General features: G+C 47.9%; 1 protein-coding gene across 2 annotated transcripts in view; it reads right to left on the bottom strand.

Annotated features, from left to right (window-relative positions):
- Window positions 1-26,283, bottom strand: part of PTP4A3 (protein tyrosine phosphatase 4A3) — a 104,014-nt gene extending 77,731 nt beyond the window's left edge. The window contains exons 1-2 of one of the 2 annotated variants that reach the window (XM_083749488.1): window positions 26,010-26,283; window positions 7,338-7,460 (exon numbers count right to left, since the gene is read on the bottom strand). The gene's annotated coding sequence lies outside the window, so the exon portion shown is untranslated. Of the gene's footprint in view, window positions 1-2,247; window positions 2,418-7,337; window positions 7,461-26,009 lie in introns of those variants that run through there. The other variant, XM_083749492.1, reaches the window with a different exon arrangement.
- Window positions 26,284-26,507: the final 224 nt, after the last annotated feature.

Genomic DNA, 26,507 nt, shown 5'->3' with positions numbered 1-26,507 from the left:
ACAGTGGTGCCCCGCAAGACGAACGCCTCGCAAGACGAAAAACCCGCTAGACGAAAGGGTTTTCCGTTTTGGAGGCGCTTCGCAAAACGAATTCCCCTATGGGGTTGCTTCGCAAGACGAAAAAAATCTTGCATCCCCCCGCGGTTTTTTTCCGCTTTTTCCGCCCTTTTCTGAAGCCGCTAAGCCGCTTATCAGCTGTTCCGCTGATAAGCTGCTTAACAGCTGATCGCTGGAAGCCGCTTGACAGCTGTAGCGCTAATCCGCTAAGCTGTCAATGGGCTTGCTTTGCAAGACGAAAAAACCGCTATACGAAGAGCCTCACGGAGCGGATTAATTTCGTCTTACGAGGCACCACTGTACCAGCAAAACCAGGTGGCACAGCTACAAGTGATTGGAAGGTCATGAGCAGGGGTTGGCAACCTAAGGCCCATGGGCCACAAGCAGCCCATGGGGGTTGTTTAACTGGCCCACGATCCGCTCCCGAACCAAGCAGCCTGCTATGCGAGTCCCCACACACTGCGTTAAACTGGCACAGTGCGGCACGGCGACTCTGCTTCTGTGGCACTGGAAACTGCGTCTGCGCAGACGCCAGAAATTGCATCTTACCCGACGCTGGATATCGCCAGTGCGGGCGTGATCTGCCCCATGGAAGGATCTCTGCTGGAGTGAACCGACCCAGGTGAGGTACACCTTGCTGACCCCTGGTCCTGAGCGAAAATCCCACATTCCCAAAAGATTATTTTTTGCAGGAAGAAAAGTGACATGGAAAATGCACAGCATCACAGTCGCTGCATCACAGAACAGGACAAATGTGTTCTGTCAACTAACCCAGTGGTTCCCAAATGTTTTAGGGGCAAGGCCCCCTCGGTGCCATAATAAACGTCATCATTCAAAAGCGGCAATTTGCAAAAGGAAGCGAGTGACACAAAATTTTTTTTAAGCAGTGACAATTAATTGCACATTTATTCAAAATCCGAACAAAACTATTTAATTATAGTTTCAGCGACACAGATTCTGAAGCCTGGTAGTCATTGACACCCCCCAGCAGCCCCCCTGCCCCACCACACACTTGCCTCTCAGCGCCCCCGCTATGTAAAGCCAAGGCACCTTTGGGAACCACTGGTCCATCTTCCTTCTAAACCAGGCATGGCCAAACTTGGACCTCCAGCTGTTTTGGGACTACAATTCCCACCATCCCTGACCACTGGTCCTGTTAGCTAGTGATGATGGGAGTTGTAGTCCCAAAACAGCTGGAGGGCCACGTTTGGCCATGCCTGCTGTGAACAAATGAGGATGAACGCTCTGTAAATAAGAACATCGGAAGATCTTGCTGGGTCAGGCGAATGGCCCATCTGCTCCGCTGTATTCCACCCATCGTCTTCTCACAGCCGCCAACCAGAGGCCTGTAGCAAGCAGGATTCAAACATAAGAGCCCTCTCCCTTCCCGCAACAGGTACCTGGAAGCATTTTTGCCTCCAACTGCGGAGGTACAGCACGGCCATCACGGCTAGTAGCCATCGATAAGACTTCTCCACGGAGCTGTCCAATCCTCTTTTAAAACCATCCCATTTGGGATGGCTTTAAAAAGCAATGACAAACCTAGATAGCATCTTAAAAAGCAGAGACATCACCTTGCCGACAAAGGTCCGTATAGTTAAAGCTATGGTTTTCCCAGTAGTGATGTATGGAAGTGAGAGCTGGACCATAAAGAAGGCTGATCGCCAAAGAATTGATGCTTTTGAATTCTGGTGCTGGAGGAGACTCTTGAGAGTCCCATGGACTGCAAGAAGATCAAATCTCTCCATTCTTCAGGAAATCAGCCCTGAGTGCTCACTGGAAGGACAGATCCTGAAGCTGAGGCTCCAATACTTTGGCCACCGCATGAGAAGACTCCCTGGAAAAGACCCTGATGTTGGGAAAGATTGAGGGCACAAGGTGAAGGGGATGACAGAGGACGAGATGGTTGGACAGTGTTGTCGAAGCTGCCAGCATGAGTTTGACCAAACTGCGAGAAGCAGTGGAAGACAGGAGAGCCTGGTATGCTCTGGTCCATGGGGTCACAAAGAGTCGGACACGACTAAACAACTAAACAAACAACAGTTGGGTGGGCCCCTCCTGCAGCAATGAGTCCCGCAGATTAACCACGCGCTGTGCGAAGGAGGATATTCTTTTTACCTGTCCTTGACTCTTCAGCATTCGGCTCCCTGGATCTCCCCTGCTTTCTCCTCCCCGAGCCTTATCACTTACCGGCAGATTTGCAGCCGTCTGCATGCTTTCAATCCGGAGCATGAGAGAGAGAGAGAGAGAGAGAGAGAGAGAGAGAGAGAGAAAGACTTTCCCTAAGAGTCAGACGGGGCTGTTTGCGTATCCCTGGCAGACAAACAGCCCTGCTCTTCCAGCTGCAGTGGGAGAGAAGGAGAGCCTACAGGCGTACGAGAGGAAAAGGGGAGGACACCGGTCTAGCGAGATCCTTATCAGAAGGTCATTTGTTTGCCTCTCGCAGGAGCAGCTGTGGGAAAGAGAACGCACCTCCTGCGCACTCAGCCAGCGCCGCCAACAGCGACACGGCCTCCCCGCCTCTGGCACCAGGTGCGCGGCTCCAGTTTGGCAGCTTCCTGGCAGGGCAAGAACCTGTTTGAGGTTGCTTCCCACACCGAGCCACAGAGAGATCGGCACTTTGATCCCAGGCCTGCCAACTGCACCTCGGAGTCTGTGGAAAGCGAGCAGCCAGCCCTGTGGCTGCAGATCCCTGATGAATGGATTTAATCAAGCCCGGTCATATTTGGTAGAGCTCGCTGGCATGCGGAATGCTGCCTGTTTCGAAAGGCCGGGCGCGCATTGCAAACTTGAATTGATGAGAGAGAACCTGATTATATACCATAGAACAGTGTTTGCCAACCTTGGGCCTCCAACCTGTTTTTGGACTACAATTCCCATCATCCCTTGCCACTGGTCTTGCTAGTCAGGGATGATGGGAGTTGTAGTTCAAAAACAGCTGGAGGCCCAAGGTTGGGAAACACTGCCATAGAACACTGGTCCCAAAAGACCTACATTGGCTTCCAGTGTAGACTTATTGGAGTTCACCGATTGGGTCTGTGTTGCTCCAAGACAGGAAAATGGTGCAGTTTAAAACTGCCTGCACAGCAAGTTTTTTGGATTTTGGGAAACCCATTCCTTCACCGGTACGTTTCCAAGCACAATTCAAAGTGTTGGTGCGAACCTTGAAAGCCCTAAATGGCCTCGGCCCAGTATATCTGAAGGAACCCTGACAAGACAGAAGTACTGTTTTGGGGGGACAGGGGGTGGGCAGGTGTGGGGGACTCCCTGGCCCTGAATGGGGAAACTGTGCCCCTGAGGGACCAGGTGTGCAGCCTGGGAGTCATTTTGGACTCGCAGCTGTCCATGGAGGCGCAGGTTAATTCTGTGTCCAGGGCGGCTGTCTACCAGCTCCATCTGCTACGCAGGCTGAGACCCTACCTGGTCGCGGACTGTCTCGCCAGAGTGGTGCATGCTCTAGTTATTTCCCACTTGGACTACTGCAATGTGCTCTACGTGGGGCTGCCTTTGAAGATGACCCAGAAACTGCAATTAATCCAGAATGCGGCAGCTAGACTGGGGACTGGGAGCGGCCGCCAGGACCATATAGCACCGGTCCTGAGAGATCTTCATTGGCTCCCAGTACGTTTCTGAGCACAATTCAAAGTGTTGGTGCTGACCTTGAAAGCCCTGAACGGCCTCGGTCCAGTATACCTGAAGGAGCGTCTCTACTCCCATCATTCTGCCCGGACACTGAGGTCCAGCGCTGAGGGCCTTTTGGCGGTTCTCTCACTGCGAGAAGTGTTGTGCTGTAGACTGTATCACTATGGAGAAGCTCATTCAGGCACTGATTCAATAGTACAGGGATCCAAAAATCAACAGCAACTGTTCGAAACTAGTTACAGATAGGTAGCCGTGTTGGTCTGCCATAGTCAAAACAAAAAAAATTCCTTCCAGTAGCACCTTAAAGACCAACTAAGTCAGTTCTTGGTATGAGCTTTCGTGTGCATGCACACTTCTTCAGATAACTGTTCGAAACTAGTAGACTCTACACCAAACCATGTTCAAATGCTGCTTAAAAATAGTGGAGGTCATATCCGCTACTAATGTACGTATATGTGAGTTTTGTACATGTATGTGTACAATAAACTACATTGTTTGTTTCATTTAATTTGCACAAGGGTGTAACTGGGGATGGGCAGAGAAGAAAAGCAAGAGTTGGGGAGGGAGAGGGGAGCAAGAACCCCACCCCCAACATACAACGCCCCACAGTCTCTTAAAGCCCCCCCCCCAGCAGAAAGGGCCTCCCGTAATCTGCCAGCAACCGAGGCTGTGTGGAAGTATTAAAGTATTTAAGCTCTCATAAGGGACACATTTTGCCAACCCCGCTATTCCCCGACGCTGTTACAATTTAATGCTGCGCCCCCTTTCTCTCCCTGCTTTGGTGCTGCGGCTGCATTTCTGATGTGGTTTAATAGCTTGCTTTGAAATTCAAATCGCCAGCTGAGTCGAGGGGGGTGGTCCCTTGCGTCGCAGGATCCTTCCACCACTCTCAGTAACATGCGCCCCAAAATGACGCACAGGGATTTGCGTGTTCCCTTAAGCACGTGTGATGCATTACACACAAACAACACCACACGCCTGCTTTAAAGTTTTCAATGAATCCCTTCCATACTGGAACCGTAAGTGAATACACAGGAACAGATGCGCTAAACGGGCACACCCTCCGTCTTGTTTATTTCTGTTCCGAGCTAAGCAATTTTGCCTTTTGCACACTGTATCGGTAAGTTTCTCAAGACAGCACGGTTGTCTTTGCCATAGGCTTGGCACAACTGTCAGCAGAAAGGCCACATATTTCAAATTGAATTGCCCTGCTCAGTATTTTGCTTGACCCATCTTCAAAAACTGACTCCTTCGGCAATTGCCACTTCTATCCCTGTTCCATTTTTTAAAACGGAAAATGACAACTTAGTTATTTCTTACGTATCCAACCCACCTTTCCTCCAGAGACCTCATATCATTGTCCCCACTTCATTTTAAACTCACAGCAACCCTGAGAAATGGGCTGGACTGGAAGACAGTGGGTGAGGATTCGAATCCTGGTCTCTGAGGACTTAGTCCAGCACGTTTATATATTACACCACCCTGGCTCTGGCAGGTTGACGACGTGGGCTCTCCAAAATTAAAATCAAAAGAGAAGAACTGCCCAGGAGATCGTTCACAGGAACTCTGTCTAACGTTGCTAAGTTATATTTTCCAGTTCCTGGCAGCTGTTGATTTCTGTGTTTCACAATTAAGCTGGTTACAAAAATCAAATCAGTTCAAGCGCCCAGGCTGCTGAGGATTCAATAATCTTGTGTGTTGCTCCAATATACTTAAGGCTTTTAAAGAACAGTTGACCAAATGATTTTGGATTGTATCCACCTCGCAATGCATTACCACTGGTTCACACCAAAGTAGTCTTCCTTGCTCCAACTCTGACATTCTTTAGAAAACTAACACACAAGGCAGGTCCACGAAAGTTAAGGCACGGTTATTAACCCCTAGGAACCAAATACCAAGCCATTTGTTGTGCAGGGGAACAAAATCACATCACGCGTTCCTGACCGATAACCCGGAGAATATTCCGCTCGCCTTAGGCGAGCGACGTAACAACATGGAAGCAGTATTGGGTATTTTGGATGTATGGGGAACCTACTTCGCCCCGGGGGCCACATTCCTCGATTGAAAACCTTCTGAGGGCCGAATGCCATGGGCAAGGCCGGAGGCAATAGTGCGTGAGACAATGAATTGAAGCTTTTTCCTAAGTAGGCTAGTTTCCACAGACTGCAACCAAGGAGCCACGTCAGAAAAAGAGCAATCTCTGCCCCAAGCTGCATACAAACTGGAATCCTGACATTGAGGGAGCCAGGAAAGGATAAGGGAAGAATAGGAAAGGGTCGCAAAGGATGAGTGCAAACCTGTCGTGGGGGTGACTTTCAGATCAAGGGCCACATCGCCCCCCCAGGGGCCAGATGTCAGAGGCAAAATTCAGCACAGCAACATAGGTCCTGAATGGGCTAACTGTGCCCCTGAAGGACCAGGTGTGCAGCCTGGGAGTCATTCTGGACTCACAGCTGTCCACGGAGGCGCAGGTCAATTCTGTGTCCAGGGCAGCTGTCTACCAGCTCCATCTGGTACACAGGATGAGACCCTACCTGCCCACAGACTGTCTCACCAGAGTGATGCATACTCTAGTTATCTCCCACTTGGACTACTGCAATGCACTCTTTGAAGGTGACCTGGAAATTACAACTAATCCAGAATGCAGCAGCTAGACTGGGGACTCGGAGCGGCTGCCGAGACCATATAACACCGGTCTTGAAAGACCTACATTGGCTCCCAGTACGTTTCTGAGCACAATTCAAAGTGTTGGTGCTGACCTTTAAAGCTCTAAATGGCCTCGGTCCAGTATACCTAAAGGAGCGTCTCCACCTCCATCATTATGCCTGGACACTGAGGTCCAGTGTCGAGGGCCTTCTGGTGGTTCCCTCACTGCGAGAAGCCAAGTTACAGGGAACCAGGCAGAGGGCCTTCTCGGTAGTGGCGCCTGGCCTGTGGAACGCCTTCCCATCAGATGTCAAAGAGAAAAATAACTACCAAACTTTTAGAAGACATCTGAAGGCAGCCCTGTTTAGGGAAGCTTTTAATGTTTAATAGATTATTGTATTTTAGTGTTTTGTTGGAAGCCAACCAGAGTGGCTGGGGAAACCCAGCCAGATGGGCGGGGTATAAATAATTTATTACTATTAAAATCATTTTTCATTGGAGTCCTTTCAACACACCCAAACACCTCTATTCTTTATATGGGGGTGGGGGAGGGAGGCATGATCAGAGCTCAAGAACACCCGCCAGCCAGGTAGAAACATTCAAGGAGGATGTGAAGCCGGAGGAGGGCCAGGTACAGAAGACCAGAGGGCCACATTTGGGTGCTGGGACCCCTGCTTTCGGCCCTTAGGAACATGACGCACCTTCAGGTTGGTAAAATACCTCCAAACACCAACACACAGGGCACCGCGTTTCAAAACTTCCTCCTACTCTAACACCACAGAGTCAAGACAGGAAACGCCCTCAGATCATTGCCCAGAATGCTGACCGTGGGCTGGACCCAAAACGACAAAATGGCAAGCGAAGGAAAGACGTCCAAATGTCAAAACTCCGTCAACACAAGGCGTGCGCATAGGAACAGTGTCAGGTGTGCTCAAGAGGATCACAACCATGTTGTTTTAATAATACAAATAATAAAAATAACAGTTACTTACCTAAATCAGCACACGCATCCAAGAAATCTCCCAACAGATTCAAAAGCCGGGAGCAGTAAATTCACCTGCCTCCAACAAATTCCATGCTCAGCAGTTTCCCAGGTCACCATCCAAGCCCCACGCCTGTAAAGATATTGACAACAGGAACAATTATTTGTATTATTATTATTATTATTATTATTATTATTATTATTATTATGTTTTTAGATATGCTATAAGCTTCCCAGACTAGCTGGGGAAGCCCAGCCAGATGGGCGGGGTATAAATAAAATAATATCATCTGCTACGATGGATCTTTAGGATTATCTTTAAAATCCACCTGTGCCCTAACCACCTAACTTGGCTCACTTTTCTGATCTCGCTGTTCTCAAGCACATCACTGCCGGTTACAGACCAAAGTAAATGGTGCACTAGATATTGCCCGCTGCTACACAAAGCAGCCCAGTCCATTTAAAGCTTAGCAGAATTGCTTGAATTTCACACCTGCCAAAATCCCGACGTCCTAAACTGTATACTGTATTTTTCGCCCTATAGGACGAACTTTTTCCCCTCCAAAAATGAAGGGGAAATGTGTGTCCGTCCTATGGGGCGAATGCAGGCTTTCGCTGAAGCCTGGAGAGCGAGAGGGGTCAGTGCGCACCAACCCCTCTCGCTCTCCAGGCTTCAGGAAGCTATCCGCAAGGCTTGGGAGCCCGCGGGAGTTCCCGCTGGGCTCCCTAGGCTTGCGGAGAGCAGCCTGTTCTGGGGTCTGGGGTCAGGGGAACCTCGGGCTTCCATCACCCCAGCCCTGCTCCTGGGGGGGGGGATTTTTTTTTTCTTTATTCCCCCCCAAAAAAAAACCCTAGGTGTGCCCTATGGGTCGGTGCGCCCTATAGGGCGAAAAATACAGTATTTAAAAGCACGCTGCTCTTTTTTTTCTTTTTTGGCCGCAAAGATTCTTCAACAAGCTGCGAGGCAAATGCATTCAACACAATCCTAAGTAAAAATACAGATTTGCAGGGAGAACAGAATGTACACAGATGGCACACACTCGACTTTTTAAAAATGGTCACGAAAGCTGCCTGAGATTCTATGGCAGACAACAACATAGAGATACTCAAAAACTGCTGTGGATTGTAGATGACACACATAATTTCCTGCAGTTAAGTAAGAAGACTCAAGACTCTGCTTCACGGCAAAGTTTCTAAGCACAGGAAAACTGTTCAGAGAACACAAGGTTTTGCATGTTACGTTCTATTTTGATATGGGGACTCTTGTCCCCAAGTTTAAGTAGTCGAGCGAGAATCATCCACGACAGGTTTCTGTTCTGCGGAGCCCATGATCTCACCTTACGTGATGCTATGGTGAAAGCTGGGAAGTCAGACGAGGCAATACTTGCAAAACAACCTACAGCAATATAGCCAAACAGGAAGAGGCTAGATACAAGCAAGAAACACAGACTGCAATTCCTAGCAGAGCCACGTTCATCAGAATCAGAGTCCCCTCATTTTTCACTTGAAAAATAAGACTTTAAAGCAATACGGCCTGAAAAAAAGCAACTAGACATTTCGTTTTGGGGGCTTCAGCCACTTAGCACCAAGCTTATATATCCGAGTTTCTAACACTGTTGGTTTCTCATTCTAGGTTTGCTGCCTGGTTGCAAGCCACGGTTTACCCGTTCAGACACCAAACTGTTGTTGTTTAGTCGTGTCCGACTCTTCGTGACCCCATGGACCAGAGCACGCCAGGCACTTGTCTTCCACTGCCTCCTGCAGTTTGGTCAAACTCATGCTGGTAGCTTTGAGAACACTGTCCCACCATCTCATCCTCTGTTGTCCCCTTCTCCTTGTGCTCTCCATCTTCCCCAACATCAGGGTCTTTTCCAGGGAGTCATCTCTTCTCATGAGGTGGCCAAAGTCTTGGAGTCTCAGCTTCGGGATCTGTCCTTCCAGTGAGCACTCAGGGCTGATTTCCTTCAGAATGGAGAGGTTTGATCTTCTTGCAGTCCATGGGGCTCTCAAGAGTCTCCTCCAGCAGCATAATTCAAAAGCATCAATTCTTTGGCGATCAGCCTTCTTTATGGTCCAGCTCTCACTTCCATACACTACTACTGGGAAAACCATAGCTTTAACCATACGGACCTTTGTTGGCAACTTAACAATGGTGTGGACTGATGCCTAGATTGGTGTACTGAACTTGGTCTGCTTCTTTGCATAGCTGCCAACTTTTCCCTTTTCTTGCAAGGAACCCTATTCAGAATAAGGGAATTTCCCTTTAAAAAAAGGGAAACGTTGACAGCTATGCTTCTTTGTGAAAGAAAGGGGACAAGATAGGTCTTGTGTCAAGTTATAAGCATTTATCTCTCTCACCCTGACCTAGCCACTGTGATCCATGCGACGGTCACCTCCAGACTGGATTATTGTAACTCGCTCTACGTGGGGCTGCCCTTGAGACTGACCCAGAAACTCCAGCGGGTGCAGAATGCCGCGGCGAGACTCCTTATGGGGTCTTCGCTGCGAGATCGCATTCATCCGGTGCTATACCAGCTGCACTGGCTCCCGGTGGAGTACAGGATCAGGTTTAAGGTGCGGGTTTTAACCTTTAAAGCCCTATACGGCCTAGGACCCTCGTACCTACAAGACCGCCTCTCCTGGTATGCCCCACAGAGAAACCTATAGTCTGCAAATAATAACATCCTCAAGGTCCCAGGCCTCAGAGAGGTTAGGCTGGCCTCAACTAGAGCCAGGGCCTTCTCGGCTGTGGCTCCAATCTGCGGGACCTGACATCTTTCCGCAGGGCCTGCAAGACAGAGTTGTTCCACCAGGCCTTTGGTCAGGGCGCAGCCTGACTCCCTCCTCTGGCAACCTGCACGGAATTTTGCTTAATCGGTTGCCATCAATTTGATTTTAATTAATTTTTATAATGAAATATTTTTAGAATGTGTGATTATTTGACTGTTTGATTACTTGATTGTTGTTAGCCGCCCTGAGCCCGGCTTCGGCTGGGGAGGGCGGGATATAAATAAAATTTATTATTATAATTATTATTATTCCTGTCAACGGAACATATCGATTGCTTTAAGACACAAGTCATTTTAAACTTGCAATGGCTTCAGAGGTAAAGAAACGGGAGTTTGCTTTAATCGCTCACAGGAATCAGTGGTATTTAAATAGTCCTAAAGTCCAGTTGAATTATGGCCATACTCTGTCTCATAGAGAAGCACTGGCCCCCAATCCAGCCTGCTATGACTAACTCTCTTTGAAAGCAGTGGAGGCGAACTTTATTTTCTCTATCAATTCAGCCTTTGGGACTTTGTCGTTATTAATCTTTCTTGGACTGAAGCCACTCTTTTGCCAATTGCCAACCCGCATGTAATAAAGACAACAATTTGTTGACTGATGATTCTGCTTGCTGTCCATGAAAACGTACGGAGACAGACAGAAATCCATTAATTTCATAATTGTACCTTGTCTCTAAACAGATACTTCTCTAGTGCATGACCAAAGGTTTTGCATTATGCTCCTACCTTGTATATATACCTTGCATATGCAAATACAGTGGTTCTCAAACTTTATTCTCAGGACCACATTTTCAGAATAAAAATCAGCTTGCAAAAATGTTTTTTTATTGATAAAAAATGCACTTGAAAACAGAAAAGCAGCAACTCTTAGCAATGCTTGATTTATAACATAGAACACAGTGACTTTATAGTATGATCACGGGACACCCAGAAAGTACAAAACAACGCAGCTACTTAAGAACATGAACCGTTTCCAAAATGGTTATGGATTATAAACGAGTCATCTCTAGCGCTCTGTTTGAAAGGCGATTCGGGTATCACCTGACACTCTCTGCTCTCATTTTGAAAATAAATATTTCATTCATGAAAAAAAAAATTCATTCTGAAAATAAATAAAAAATATGGGCAAGGACCGATTTATGCGCAGCCACGCACGCATGATGAATCCAAAAGTGACTTTAAAAATGGCAAAAACGCCCCCCAAATAGCCCAGAAAAGTCAAAATAATGTGTAAAAACAGTGCCTAGTGATCCCACAAACCTTTAAAAGTGCAATTGCAGGGGTCCTTGTACTGACCATTGAGGGCTGTGGAGAGTTGGGCTTTTGTGCAAGGAAGTTTGGAAGGAGCGACTGTGGCGATGTTGTGCAAGTTGGATTTCAAAGGGGCAGAGGAACCAGAGACCAAATTGCAAACATGTGCTGGATTATGGAGAAAGCTAGAGAGTTCCAGAAAGACATCTACTTCTGCTTCATTGACTATGCAAAAGCCTTTGATTGTGTTGACCACAGCAAACTATGGCAAGTTCTTAAAGAAATGGGAGTGGGGGGGGGGTCACCTATGGACTGCAAGAAGATCAAACCTCTCCATTCTTAAGGAAATCAGCCCTGAGCGCTCACTGGAAGGACAGATCCTGAAGCTGAGGCTCCAAGAATTTGGCCATCCCATGGGAAGAGAAGACTCCCTGGAGAAGATCCTGATGTGGGCAAAGATGGAGGGCACAAGGAGAAGGGGATGACGGAGGACGAGATGGTTGGACAGTGTTCTCAAAACTACCAGCATGAGTTTGACCAAACTGTGGGAGGCAGTGGAAGACAGGAGTGCCTGGCATGCTCTGGTCCATGGGGTCATGACACAAGAGTCGGACACAACCAAACAACAACAAACATCTTCCAAGACAATAATGCCCACTTACACCACAAAGAATTCATAACCCACCTACTTTCAGCAGCCAGGAGCACCGTAGCCAGACACTGGAGAGACCTGTCAGGAGTAAGCCTGGACCAATGGTACTAAATAGTATGGGAAACAGCCCTACTAGAAAAATTAACCAATAAACTGTAACTGACACAGGGACAAATAGAAGAAGACGTCTTCACCCCGGTATGGCTCCCCTTTAACACATACACAGCCCAACAAGACAATGGCAATAATCCACTAACAGCATACAAATCAATATGGCTAACCTGACCCAAAACACCCACCCACCCCACTCACACATGAAAACAAAGACCACCACAGCCAACCACAAATGAACAACCACACCCCAGGCCAACCCCAACCTCTCTCACCACCAAAGGAACACAAGTAATTAGCAGAGAACCTGCACAAGCAACGCAGACACCAAACCCTACATATAGTAAGTAAAATAGAAGCATCGCCACCCAACCTCATCCCCACTCATCTTTCCCCCTTTTCTTCCCAACGTCTCAACAAACGAAACTGATTTGTAAAAATGTTACATGGGGGGGGGGGGGAATATACGAGAGCGAGAGATTGCACACGCTTTTGTAAAACAAGAAAATCTTTAAGAAAAAAGAAAGCATCCTTTGTATCGCTAGACAAAAAGACGTAGAAAGTACCTCTTGAAACCAGCATCTGTTGCCCCGCTCAGAAGTCTGCAGCTGTCTCTTCAAGGCCCGATAAAAGTGGGAGCTGCGTTCTCGAGTGCTGGGCCAAAGCATTCCTCCCCTGCTAAGCCGCTACTACTAATCAGTTCAGCTCATTAACGGAGCCTCAGATCTCCCAGGTTTCCCAAGCTTTCCTCCCCGCTGTGCAGCAACAAGGATGCAGCTTGCAATTAGAAAGTGACGTTGCAAACAGCGTTAAGGCAGCCCTGCGCCTCGATTGAGTGCAGCGGTGCTGCAATGAGAAAAAGCTGCAGAGCGCAGGGTGTTTTTAGTTTAGAGGAGAGGAAGAGGCAACAGGTTTGTGTGTTGACGCCCATATAAAGACACAGTTCACACAACACTTTTGTTTTGGTTTTCGGCATAATTTTGGCCACAACTTTATTGAATTACAGTATGTGAGTGGTTGGTTAGGCATTGGGTAGCGACTATCTGTTCCTACACAGAGGTAGGAACAGAACTGACAACCGCAAGCCTGCGGAAGTCAGCAAGGGTAAACATTTTTGGGGAGAGACTACAGCTGGGTGCCAGGCTCTCACCTCTCCCCAAATGTTCCCAGGGGCTCTTGTGTGGCCTTAGCCCCTTGCCAGGGGTTTGGACAAGAGCACGGCGAGCCCCTGGATTCCTTTAACGGAATATCCCTGCAGCAGCAGCACTGGAGGGGCAGGCACAGCCAACCACATCCCCTCCACCAACCGAAATTAACCAATGCCTAACCGCAACCTTGGGACACGGGTGGCGCTGTGGGTCCAGTCGTGGCCGACTCTGGGGTTGCGGCGTTCGATTTATTGGCTGAGGGAGCTGGCATACAGCTTCTGGGTCATGTGGCCAGCATGACTAAGCCGCTTCTGGCGAACCAGAGCAGCGCACGGAAACGCTGTTTACCTTCCCGCCGGAGCAGTACCTATTTATCTACTTGCACTTTGACGTGCTTTCGAACTGCTAGGTTGGCAGGAGCTGGGATCGAGCAACGGGAGCTCACCCCGTCACGAAGATTCGAACCGTGAACTTCTGATTGGCAAGTCCTAGGCTCTGTGGTTTAACCCACAGCGCCATCCGTGTCCCTCTCTAATTTCTAGCTTCTTCTAAATAACACCACGTTTCAACCTTGTTTTAGAATTTATTTATTTTTTAAGTCACAGCCAGCGTTAGAAACTAGGAGAAAAAAGCTAGGAGCCAAATGGCTTCTGGGTCCTGGGTTTAGGTGCCAAAAAAGAATGTCTAGTCACGCGTCGGTAGCACTTTTTATTTTCCCCTAGAAAGTAATGCAAAATGGATTAACCTGTTCCAACCCCTAAAATAGCAATTTAACATGAATTTTACTATTTAACAAGACCATTGATCCAGTGTAGTGGATGTACTACCAGTGTACTGCAGTCACACTATTGATCGATCAGTAGATGAGCTGGATTCCACAGAGTCACAAAAACAAAACAAAAAGCCGCAAAAACAAATACGCAAAATAAATTGCAAAAACAGACACACCTCAGCATAACACTCGAAACAGAAGTGTGGCACTCAAATCGGAAGCATAACACTCAAAACGGAGCATATTCAGCTTCCAAAAAAGTTTGCAAACCGGAACGTTTACTTCCGGGTTTGCAATGTTTGGGTTCCAAGTTGTTCTGCGTGCCAAGGCGTTTGAGAACCAAGCTACCATTGTATTTGAATTTTCTTCACAAAGCTGAGATGCCCCAGAAGTTTTAGACTATGGCACTGCCAAGGGTTGGGCCAGATGACCCTTTGGGTCTGTTCCAACTACAATTCTTTTCATTCCCATTGGGCTATAGCCTCAAACATCTGGAGGGGGCCAAGTTGGTGAAGACAGGATGGTACAATGAATTCCACTCCTCCCCACCCCCACCCCGACTTCAAAGACACCTGGAAACAAAGAACAAAGGAGAATTTAGACAGCAAGACAGTAAATTGAAGCTGGTGGTGGACATGAACAGAGGATGGATAGAAATCTAATACCCCCCCCAAAACCCGCAATTTTAGAATCATATATTGAAGAAGCGAGAGAAACGCAGGATAGTAGCCTCTTCAGCAAGCGTAGTGGGCAGACTTGCGAAACTACAAACTAGCTGGGAGATTGCAAAAGTGTTATGCTTGCATGGGGAGAAAAAAGGAATTTGGAGTCTTTAAAAAATAATAATGCGGAGAGTCTTAATGTCCAAGAACAGATTCAGAAAACTTGTTCCTCTGTCCAGCATTCGCTATCCTCTACCTCCTATGACTGGTTCCATTTTGCTACGGGAAAACACAACATCAACTTCAAACGAATTTGGAAAAACGGCACTAAAAAAGAAGGGCCATGGGGAAGAGGTCGTAATGGGAAAACGAAATAAAAAGCCCAAATAGGAAATATGCACGGGTTTGCTCAAATAAGTGTCATCTTTGCAAATAATGCATTCCACTCCAGCTCTACGGCGAGAGCGAGGAAAATTAGCTCCAAGTTATTATGAGGGAGAGTTTGCTAGCAGCGCGGTATGGAACGAGCGGGAGGGGGAAAGTGGCTGCGAATGTTCTGTCTGATTACATCCAATGATGACATCAATTTTGGAGAGAATGAAGTCTCCATTCTCCCGGCACCCTGGGAGAAGTCGTCGTTCCTCCAGCAACAGCAGAAATTAGCAATCGACAGACTGGAGAGGACCCTGCAGGGTTCAGAAATGAGCCTCCCAAAGGTAGGAATGAAATTGTGACTGCTTCAAAGGCTTCTAACAGAGGTAGAAGCATGGCCATGGAGCAGATAATCAGGTGTGGGAGGGGATGACTGAGACAGGAACACAGAAAGCCTGGACAGCTCGGGTGGTTAGAGCGTGGTGCTGATGTACAGCGGATGCTCAGGTTGCAAACGTGATACGTGCGGGAAGCACGTTCGTAACCCGCAGCGCCGTGTGTGTGCACGCACGGGTTGCGATTCGGAGCTTCCACGTATAGCACAATTTAACGCTTCTGCACAAGCGCGGCCACCGAAACCCGGAAGTAACCCATTCCGGTACTTCCGGGTTTCGGCACATCCGTAACCCAAAAAAACGCAACTCGAAGCGTCTGTAACCCAAAGTATGACTGTACCTCCAAGGTTGCAGGTTTGATCCCTGTGTGTAGCAGCTGGACAATCCTGCACTGCAAGGGGTTGAGATTTAAGAATTATGCTGTAAGAGGATGAGAGGCACAAATACAAGATGGGTGACACCTGGCTTGAGAGCAGTACATGTGAAAAGGATCTAGGAGTCTTGGTTGACCACAAACTTGACATGAGCCAACAGTGTGACGCGGCAGCTAAAAAAGCCAATGCAATTCTGGGCTGCATCAATAGGAGTATAGCATCTAGGTCAAGGGAAGTAATAGTGCCACTGTATTCTGCTCTGGTCAGACCTCACCTGGAGTACTGTGTCCAGTTCTGGGCACCGCAGTTCAAGAAGGACACTGACAAACTGGAACGTGTCCAGAGGAGGGCAACCAAAATGGTCAAAGGCCTGGAAACGATGCCTTATGAGGAATGGCTAAGGGAGCTGGGCATGTTTAGCCTGGAGAAGAGGAGATTAAGGGGTGATATAATAGCCATGTTCAAATATATAAAAGGATGTCACATAGAGGAGGGAGAAAGGTTGTTTTCTGCTGCTCCAGAGAAGCGGACACGGAGCAATGGATCCAAACTACAAGAAAGAAGATTCCACCTAAACATTAGGAAGAACTTCCTGACAGTAAGAGCTGTTCAACAGTGGAATCTGCTGCCAAGGAGTGTGGTGGAGTCTCTTCCAACCCTATGATTCTATGATTCTAGGAAGGAAGCAAAGCCACAATGTCAAAAATCAAGCTTTCCAGTTCAGCCAAGCAGCTCAGCAAAAATCAACAAACGACTAAAGTCGTTGACCTTTTTTTAGGTGGGAAGTTGTTGACCATCTTTTAGTATTTCCCCCCAAAGTTTGCCACAGAGGCCAGGTTAAACCGGCCAGTGGGCAGGGTTAGGCCCCCGGGCCGGACTTGGGACATGCCTGGGTTAAATGGTGTCAGCAACAGTTACACCCCATTAGGGGACAAGCACCGGACAGAATAGGTGCACACTAAGATACATGACCTCAGCAACTTTAAATAGGGAACACTGCAGGATCCAAACTCCTTTGGCAATGTCTTTAAACCCTTTCCCACCGTGGGAACGGTATACCTACTTTTATGAACCTACGGGGCCCAAATGGCACTTTAAATGGTGAGATGCAAACATTTGACAAAATAACAGAGCTGTTTTCTAAACATCAGGTGTATAACCAGCATACCCATCTTTGGCGCTGGAGTGAACATGCGAACCATGAGGGCATTGCATCACAGTTTAGTGATCTGATGGCTCCGGATGTGGTGGCGCCCATCACCTGGCAAATTTATTTGCTGATTTTGCAGGTCTTGGGAGATGAAATGCGGAACAGCATACAGGTAAGCTAGAGAGAGGCAGGGGAAGCATCACCGAACGCATGGGAACCGATTTTCCAATCGACATGCGCTCTCGCGGAAATGCAGTATCGTTTGCAGATACGGGTGGCGTTTGAGCACCTCAGCAGCAAACAAACCCACAGCTCCCCATGCTCAACAAAACCACAGAGATGGGAGGGAGGGAGTTTGTAATGCAAGCCCCTGGCTGATGCAGAAAACCCAGAGCTGGATCATCCCTAATGTAAATTAGCCTGGTCCTCTATTCCCTTTTCCCTTTCCTCTTCTATGAAGAAACCCTCTCTGGGACCCCATATTGAAATTCTTCACTGGTCTCCTTGCCGGCCCTCAGTGGCATAGCGTGGGCTGTCAGCACCCGGGGCAAGGCAAGTAATTTGCGCCCCCAAACCCGTGGATTTGCGCCCCCTAACCCTAACCCCCAGATGTTGCGCCTGGTGCGGCCAGCCCCCCCTGCACCCCCCATGCTACACCACTGCCGGCCCTAGTAGGACCAACTTGGCCAGTTAGCCCTGGTGATCATTTGATGTCTACTGACTGGGTTTTTGTTGTTGTTTCCCCCCAAAATGACCCCTGAATTTTATTTTATTGATATTGATGCTTCACTTTGTGCTATATTTTATGCTGTTTTAAAGCCACATTTTAATCAATGTTTTATATTTGCTGTTTGGCCGCCTTGAGCCTGGTTTTTAAACCTGGAAGGGCAGGGTATACTGTATTTTTCGCTCAATAAGGCACATTTCCCCTCCTAAAAAGTAAGGGGAAATGTGTGTGCGTCTTATGGATCGAATGCAGGCTGCGCAGCTATCGCTGAAGCCAGGAGAGCGAGAGGGATCGGTGCTTTCGCTGTGCAGCAATCCCTCTTGCTGTTCTGACTTCGCTTCGCTGGAGAGGCACTGCGCAGAGAGGGATGGAATATATTTTTTCTTGTTCTCCTCCTCTAAAACTAGGTGCGTCTTATAGAGTGAAAAATACGGGAAATAAGAATTTATTATTATTATTAATGTGTCAAGAGAATCTCTGGCTGTTAACCAGGAGGCTTTGGGCAGGATTCCTGATTGCAGCGGGTTGGACTAGATGACCGCGGGGGTCCCTTCCGACTCTACAACTGTGATTCTATTATTTCCATCAGATGGCTCTCCTGCCGCATCTCTTCCCTCTTCTGTGTGACTTGAGCCCCTATCATCCTTGCTTATTCCCAGGCTTGGTTTTCCAGGAGACATTTGCGATACAGACGCCACAGCTGCGAAGCCAGCTTCCAGGAATGCCATTTCTATCTCCTTAACCCTGGGATTTAAGAGCAAGGCATTGAACACAGAGCCAAGGCGCTCAATGCGGCCCTAACCCACAGCCGCTCCTTTCGATGCGCAGACAAGTCTTGTGATTGACACCCAATTCTAGGTCTCCCACGGTTCCCATTTGGCACTTAATGCCGTCAGCAGACAGCACAGGATGAATTACGATACGATAATTTTTATTGTCGTTGTCCCATACAGAACAACGAAATTGAAAAATCTACATAAGACAATTCAAAAACCAATAAGCTTGCTATCACAACCTGGTTAGCCCCCTAAAAACTCTGATACTCATTTTTTAATACAATATACTCCCATAGAGGGGACACGGGTGGCGCTGTGGGTTAAACCACAGAGCCTAGGACTTGCCGATCAGAAGGTCGGTGGTTCGAATCCCCGCAACGGGGTGAGCTCCCGTTGCTCGGTCCCTGCTCCTGCCAACCTAGCAGTTCGAAAGCATGTCAAAGTGCAAGTAGATAAATAGGTACCGCTCCGGCGGGAAGGTAAACAGTGTTTCCGTGCGCTGCTCTGGTTCTCCAGAAGCAGCTTAGTCATGTTGGCCACATGACCCGGAAGCTGTACACCGGCTCCCTCGGCCAGTAAAGCGAGAAGAACGCTACAACCCCAGAGTTGGTCATGACTGGACCTAATGGCCAGGGGTCCCCTTTACCTTTTTACTCCCATAGAGACTCCTTACACTGCGTTTAAAACCAAAATCACATTTGGGTAGAAACTGTTTCTCAGGCGGCTAGTCCTAGTCTTTATAACCCTGTACCTTCTTCCAGAAGACAGAAGCTGAAAGAGATCATTTCCGGGGTACGCACTGTCCTGCGCTATCTCTGCAGCTTTCTTATGGCACCTGGAAGCATAGATTTGATCCAAGGTGGGAAGAGTGCATCCAATTATTCTCTCCGCAGTCTTTACAACCCTGGAAAGCATTGTTTTTCCCCTGGCCGTGCAGCTCCCAAAGCACACACAGACCATAAGTTAATACGCTCTCCACAGTACAATGGTAAAATGCCATCAACAGGTCCTTTGAGAGGTTGTTTTTCTGGAGGATTCTCAGAAAATATAACCTTTGCTGTTTTCTCCCCAGGTTAGGTCATCTCTCAACTCTATCCCCAGAAATCAAAACATCGAGACCTGTTCCACGCACTTCCCCTCAATAATTACACACAAAGACCTTTGACGGCAATGCTTTTTAAGAAAAGAAAAAGCACCCAAAGGGCTTGTAGGAGGTGTACATGCCCGATTCTGCACCTAGGGCTTTAGCGGGTAACATGATTTCACCAAAATGTAGGCGACACCAGGGAATGGAATGCAGTATTTGCAAAACTGGAAGAATTCTCCCCTTTCACTTTAAAAAGAAATGCAAACCTTCCAAATCAGTGTTTCTCAAACCGAGTCTTCAGCTGTTTTTTGAACTACAGTTCCCATCATCCCAGGCCACTTGTCCTGCTAGCTAGGGATGATGGGAGTTGTAGTCCAAAAACAGCTGGAGACCCAACTTTGGGAAACACGGTTCAAAACCAAGAATTAGGATCCTCCAGGTGCTAAGAAGGGCCATAGCTCAGTGGCAGGCTTATCTGCCCTGCAAGCGGATGGTCAAAGGTTAGATCCCCAGCAGGTCCTAACAGAAATCCTCCAGAATCATTGAACTAAAGATATAATAAGGCAGCCCCCCCCCAGCTCCTTAGGAAACTAAGCCTGATGAGGAACAGTTGAGGGAGCTGCGTACGTTTAGCTTGGGAAAGGAGACTGAGAGGAGATAGGATTTTTGTTGTTTAGTCGTATAGTCATATCTGACTTTTCGTGACCCCATGGACCAGAGCACGCCAGGCACTCCTGTCTTCCACTGCCTCCCACAGTTTGGTCAAACTCATGCTGGTAGCTTCGAGAACATTGTCCAACCATCTCATCCTCTGTCGTCCCCTTCTCCTTGTGCCCTCCATCTTTCCTAACATCAGGGTCTTTTCCAAGGAGTCTTCTCTTCTCATGAGGTGGCCAAAGTATTGGAGTCTCAGCTTCAGGACCTGTCCTTCCAGTGAGCGCTCAGGGCTGATTTCCTTCAGAATGGAGAGGTTTGATCTTCTTGCAGTCCATGGGACTCTCAAGAGTCTCCTCCAGCACCAGAATTCAAAAGCATAGGAGATAGCATAGCCATCTTCAAATCTCTCAAGGCCATGGACAATGTAGCAAGCTAGGCCTGATGGGAGATGGCATTCAACAAGATCTGCAGGAGCACATGCTCCCTGCTCCCATCAGATGTCAAGGAAATAAACAACTACCTGACTTTTAGAAGACACCTGAAGGCAGCCCTGTTTAGCGAAGTGTTTAAAGTTTGATGCTTTATCAGTTTTTTAATGTTCTGTTGGAAGCTGCCCAGAGTGGCTGGGAAAAACCAGCCAGATGGGCGGGGTATAAATAAATTATTATTATTATTATTATTACTACTACTACTATTATTCCTATTCTAGACCGGCTGTGAAGAACGTTTGAAAGCATGCAAGAAATGTGTGCTAAGGACGAAAGAAGAATGGCAGATAAAATTAATGGACTATGCAGAATTGGACAAAAGGACAGGAAGGATTTGAAACCTGCGGGACCAGAGATTTACAGAAGATTGCAAGAAGTATATGAATTATTTGAAGAGCAATTGTAATCAACAAATTACACTAGCAGGACTACAAGAAGTTTTGTAAGAAGAAATATGTGAAATGTTACAAAATAGATAATGAATAGAGATGTAAGTTATGAAATTTAAATGTAATAAGGAAAATAAATGTATACTAAGAGATTAGACTGGAAAATTTTCAGACAGGATTGATGGAAGTCTAAAAAACTGTAAAGATGTAAAAGCATGTTTAATTACTGTTAAAAATGGTATGTTAAAAAACTATTAAATATATATATATATAAAATGTGTGCTAAGGACTCAGAAGTCAGAGCAGGCGACTAAATCAGACAAGGAGGAGAGACTAACAGTTCCTAGCCTTTTGCCACATTTACTAAAAGCATGTCAACTGTGCAACCCAAAATGCTTTCACTGTTATCTTGCGAAGCTTGCGCATAAATCTCCCTCTGCACACCCAGCATCCAATCAACCCCCTTCTCCAGTTTTGGTGACGTGGGCTTTTGGCGGGAGAATCTCTCTAGACAAACTAGGCTTGCATGGGAAAATTTCCTGATGCCCTAGAGAGTAATCCAACTCGGCGTGTTTGTTTTACTTCTATTTAGTAAACCAAGCTCAAAACTTTGCAGTGGCCAAGCTTGCCAGATATTGCAGGAGCAGCTGCTGGCACCACTCGTTGCTCCTAACGAACTTAAGAAATGGAAAACCTTGCACAGAAAAATGAAAGCCCTGGAAAATTTCCTGATCCTAATCTGGAGCTGGAAATGGGGCAGTGTTAGAAAACTCAGGCATGTAAGATAATCGCCAAATGGCAGCTTAAACCTACATTATAGTCACCACCACAGAAAGTCTAGGTGGCCTGTCCCCCCCACTCCAATGGGATTTATTAATATTATTCATTACATTTCTCTTCCACTATATAAAGAAAATCTCAAACATTAAACCAGCAAATGAAACGATCCAGAATAAAACAAATTCAGGCTTCAAGCCCTTCTCTTAAGTGGCATTTGGCTTTCCCCATATTTATTTGCCTACTTGATTTAAACAGTGCCCCATAGCAGATGTCTCCTAGGAAGCAGGTGGGGTGTAGCGGTTAGAGTGCCGGACTACAAACTGGGAGACTGAGATTCAAACCCCCACTCCATCACAAACCTCACAGGTTGACTTTGGAGTCATTTGAAGCCTCTTAACCTGCCTGGCATTAACTTTGGGGGGGACGTGAACCATGAAGTTCTTGGAAATAAAGGTGGGATTTAAATGCAATGAACAAGCTCTTCTGCTAACCTGCTTAAAAAAGCTTGCGGTCTGGCACCTGAAGATCTCCACGTGGTCGCAACTGGACCCACGCCAGTCGCAAAACACACAAAGAATTCTTTACAGTTTTTTTTTCCTTTAAAATGAAATTACTCTATTACTAATGCAGTGGTACTTGTGGATGCGAACGGGATCCGTTCCGGCGCTCCATTCGCATCCAGAAGCGAACTCAACCCGCGAACGCGATTCACCACTTCTGCACATGGCGTAATTTTGAGCGTCTGAGCATGCGACGAAACCTGGAAGTAATGCGCCCCGTTACTTCCGGGTCACCGCAGCGCGCAACCCAAAAATACTTATGCGGAGGCTACTTCAACCGGAGGTATGACTGTACTAATTATTCAAATGGCACACAGCCAGGGGTCAGCAAACTCTTTCAGCAGGGGGCCGGTCCACTGCCCCTCAGACCTTGTGGGGGGGAGGGCTGGACTATATTTTGAATTTATTTTTTTTAATGAACTAATTGCTATGCCCAACAAATAACCCAGAGATGCGTTTTAAATATATATTTTTTAAAAAAACAATATTTATTAAAGTTTTGAAAGTTACAGAAAAAAAAGAAAAAGAGTTAAACATAACAAAACCATACAATACAAAGACAAAAATACTACATATACATAAAAAACAACAACAAAATTTAAAAAACAAAAAACATCCTATATTTTCAGTGTTATTAACTTTCTTTTACTTGTTTCAGCGACCTCCTCACACCTCCCTTTTTTGTATTCTAGTTCGGTTAGCTATTTCAGCAAATCCTTTAAATCCTTCCCAATTTTTATCCTATAATTTATCTTAATATAATGTAACTTTACCTTTACCTCCTTTCATCCAGAGATGCGTTTTAAATAAAAGCACACATTCTGCTCGTGTAAAACCAGGCAGGCCCCACAAATAACCCAGAGTTGCATTTTAAATAAAAGGGCACATTCTACTCATGTAAAAACACAGATTCCTGGACCGTCCACAGGCCGGATTGAGAAGGCGACTGGGCCGGATCCCCAGTTCTTAGTTTGCTTACCCACGGTTAAAACTATTGAACTCGCTCCCACATGAGGCAGGGCTAACCAGCACCCTCACTTAAGAGAAGGATCTGAAATATTTTCCTTGGCGCTGGAATTTGTTTTATTCTGGGTTGTTTTATTTGGCGCTGCCATTATAAGACTACTGAGATTTTTTTTATTTGAAATGTAAAGCGGTATAGAAATGAAATTAATAATAATCTTATAATAATACCCATTTATGGTGGGATGCGGGTGGCGCCTAGGACTTGCCGATCAGAAGGTCGGTGGTTCGAATCCCCGCAATGGGGTGAGCTCCCATTGCTCAGTCCCTGCTCCTGCCAATCCAGCACAAAGTGCAAGTAGATAAATAGGTACCACTCCGGCGGGAAGGTAAAGAGCGTTTCTGTGCGCTGCTCTGGTTCTCCAGAAGCGGTTTATTCATGCTGGCCGCATGACCCGGAAGCTGTACGCTGGCTCCCTCGGCCAATAAAGCGAGATGAGCGCCGCAACCCCAGAGTCGGCCACGACTGGACCTAATGGTCAGGGGTCCCTTTACCTTTTTACCCATTCATGGAGAGAGGGCAGTGAGTGGGCTATAAGCCACAATGGCTATGCCACAGTGAGGGACAGCAATGCTCCCAAATGCCAGTTGCTGGAAACCACAGGAGGGCTCTTGGGTTCAAATCCTGCTTGCTTGCCACTGTGAGAACAAGATGCTGGCCTGGTCCAGCAGAGCTCTTCTTATGCTCTTAAACTAAAGTTTCCCCAACTGCTGCAAACATGAGCCAGACAGCTCGATCGGTGCATGGAGGACATGGAAAACGTCCATCTGTTTGGTGCTCAATATGAACGGAACTGCCAACAAAGGTCTGTATAGTTAAAGCTGATTCCATCTTCCATGGGACAGCCCTTCAGATGTTTTAAAATGGGTGTCCTGTCTCCAAAAAAGCAATGACAAACCTAGATAGCATCTTAAAAAGCAGAGATATCACCTTGCCAACAAAGGTCCATATAGTTAAAGCGATGGTTTTCCCAGTAGTGATGTATGGAAGTGAGAGCTGGACCATAAAGAAGGCTGATCGCCGAAGAATTGATGCTTTCGAATTCTGGTGCTGGAGGAGACTCTTGAGAGTCCCATGGACTGCAAGAAGATCAAACCTATCCATTCTGAAGAAAATCAGGCCTGAGTGTTCACTGGAAGGACAGATCCTGAAGCTGAGGCTCCAATACTTTGGCCACCTCATGAGAAGAGAAGACTCACTTGAAAAGACCCTGATGTTGGGAAAGATGAAGGGCGCAAGGAGAAGGGGACGGCAGAGAACGAGATGGTTGGACAGTGTTCTCGAAGCTACCAGCATGAGTTTGACCAAACTGTGGGAGGCAGTGGAGGACAGGAGTGCCTGGCGTGCTCTGGTCCAGGGGGTCACGAAGAGTCGGACATGACTAAACAACAACAACATGAACTGAAGTGGGCCTTCCAATCCATGCGCAGCAACATCACGCATCCTGCAGGCAGCGGAGGGTGGAAAAGCAAAGAGGAACTCCAGATACCAGTTGAGTGCATCTCACGCCAACCAGTTGCCACACGGATGCCCGCTAACAACCCACATTCCAGGCGCTACAGGTTCGTAAGGCAGGCAAGCACTTAAAAGATGAGCTTTCTGCCCTCCAGAAAGTCCGCTGTCCCCCAAACCAGGTCCTTTGCATTGATGGAGAATCACACAGGTGGCGCAAGGCAGGTGCAATCCGGGATGAAGGGAAAGGAGCGCTTGGTGACAAAGACCTAGCATGCAAACTGGCTGTGGGTTGCATGGGCCCCAGTCACCCCCTCCCACCCTCTCCCCACAGCAGCGATTCTCTTTCAACTTTCACCTCATCCGATTGCGCACTCTGGAAAGCCAGTGGGGCGAAAGTGAAGGCGGAGGCCGGGGGGGGGGGAGGATTATCTGCAGGATCGCCTGCTTCCACCCCCGCCCCCCGTTTCTTGAGTGCACCGCATGGCACAGGCGCGCGCCCTTCCTCCCTCACCCCGCCGCTCCTCTCCTGCACGTCAGAAACGCACACGAGCCATTTTTATTTTAAATTTTGCAAAATCTCCCCTGTCTCTCGCTTGCAGTTTTGCAGCCCCGCCCAACGCTTCCGCGGCGCACCCTCTTCCGCGGCGGCGCCTTCCTTTTTTTGCAACAACCATGCATGCCTTTCCTTTTCGGATTCTTGCAACCCGACCTGGGGAAATGCAACGCGGACAACGGGGCGTGCATTGCAACTGCAGACGGAGCCTCCTCTCCTCTTGCACGTGCGCGGGAGGCGCCCTTGCCTTTTGCAGCACACAATGCCGTTGCCGGGCGGACAAGGCGCAAAAAAAGCAGCGATGCGCGCGCGGTGCAGCAAACGATGCACAATGCAGCTGCACGGACTTATTGCAAAATAGATTTGCAATAGATTGCAAAATGCATATGCGCTGCAATGCCGTAAAACGCGGTGCAACGCTGATTTGCAAGGAAGGGGGAAGGGTAAAGGAGGGGAGACCCCCTCCACTGCCCCACCCCCACCCATGCACACAGCCCAGCTTCCACTGACCTGATTTGCCCGCTGCTTTGCAAGCCAGCCGGCCGCCCCAGCAACAGCAACGCAGCCTCGCGGCTCCCGCATGCCAGACCCGGGGGGAAAAGAGAGAGAGAGAGAGAGAAAGGGCGGCGTGTTGCGCGTGCGCGCGCCGGCCTCAGCGTTCCACGGCAGCGCGCGCCCGCCCGCCCGCCCGCGCAAGGGCGGGGGTGCGGCGTGGGAGGGAGAAACAGAGTGCCAGCCGGAGCCAATCAGCGCTCGCGAGCGCCCGCCCGCCCTCCTTTTCCGCGAAGGGACTGGAAAGGGGAGGGAGGCGGAGGAGCCAATCAGAAGTAAGACGAGGGGGAGGGGCAACTGTGGGAAAAGGAGGGAGGGGGAGCCTCTCGCCCCTGCAGGCAGAAATCCAACAGGTCAGGCCAATCCCCACCACACACGCAAAACCACACAAAAAAATGGACACTCATTCACTCCCTCACTCCTAAAGCATTGAAGTAGGCAGTGGATGGAGGGGGG

This window comes from Podarcis gaigeae (assembly GCF_964106915.1).
Source record: "Podarcis gaigeae genome assembly, chromosome: 7".
Taxonomy (NCBI): Eukaryota; Metazoa; Chordata; class Lepidosauria; order Squamata; family Lacertidae; genus Podarcis; species Podarcis gaigeae.
Note: the sequence above shows the minus strand (reverse complement) of the source record. Positions and strands in the feature narration are given on the sequence as shown.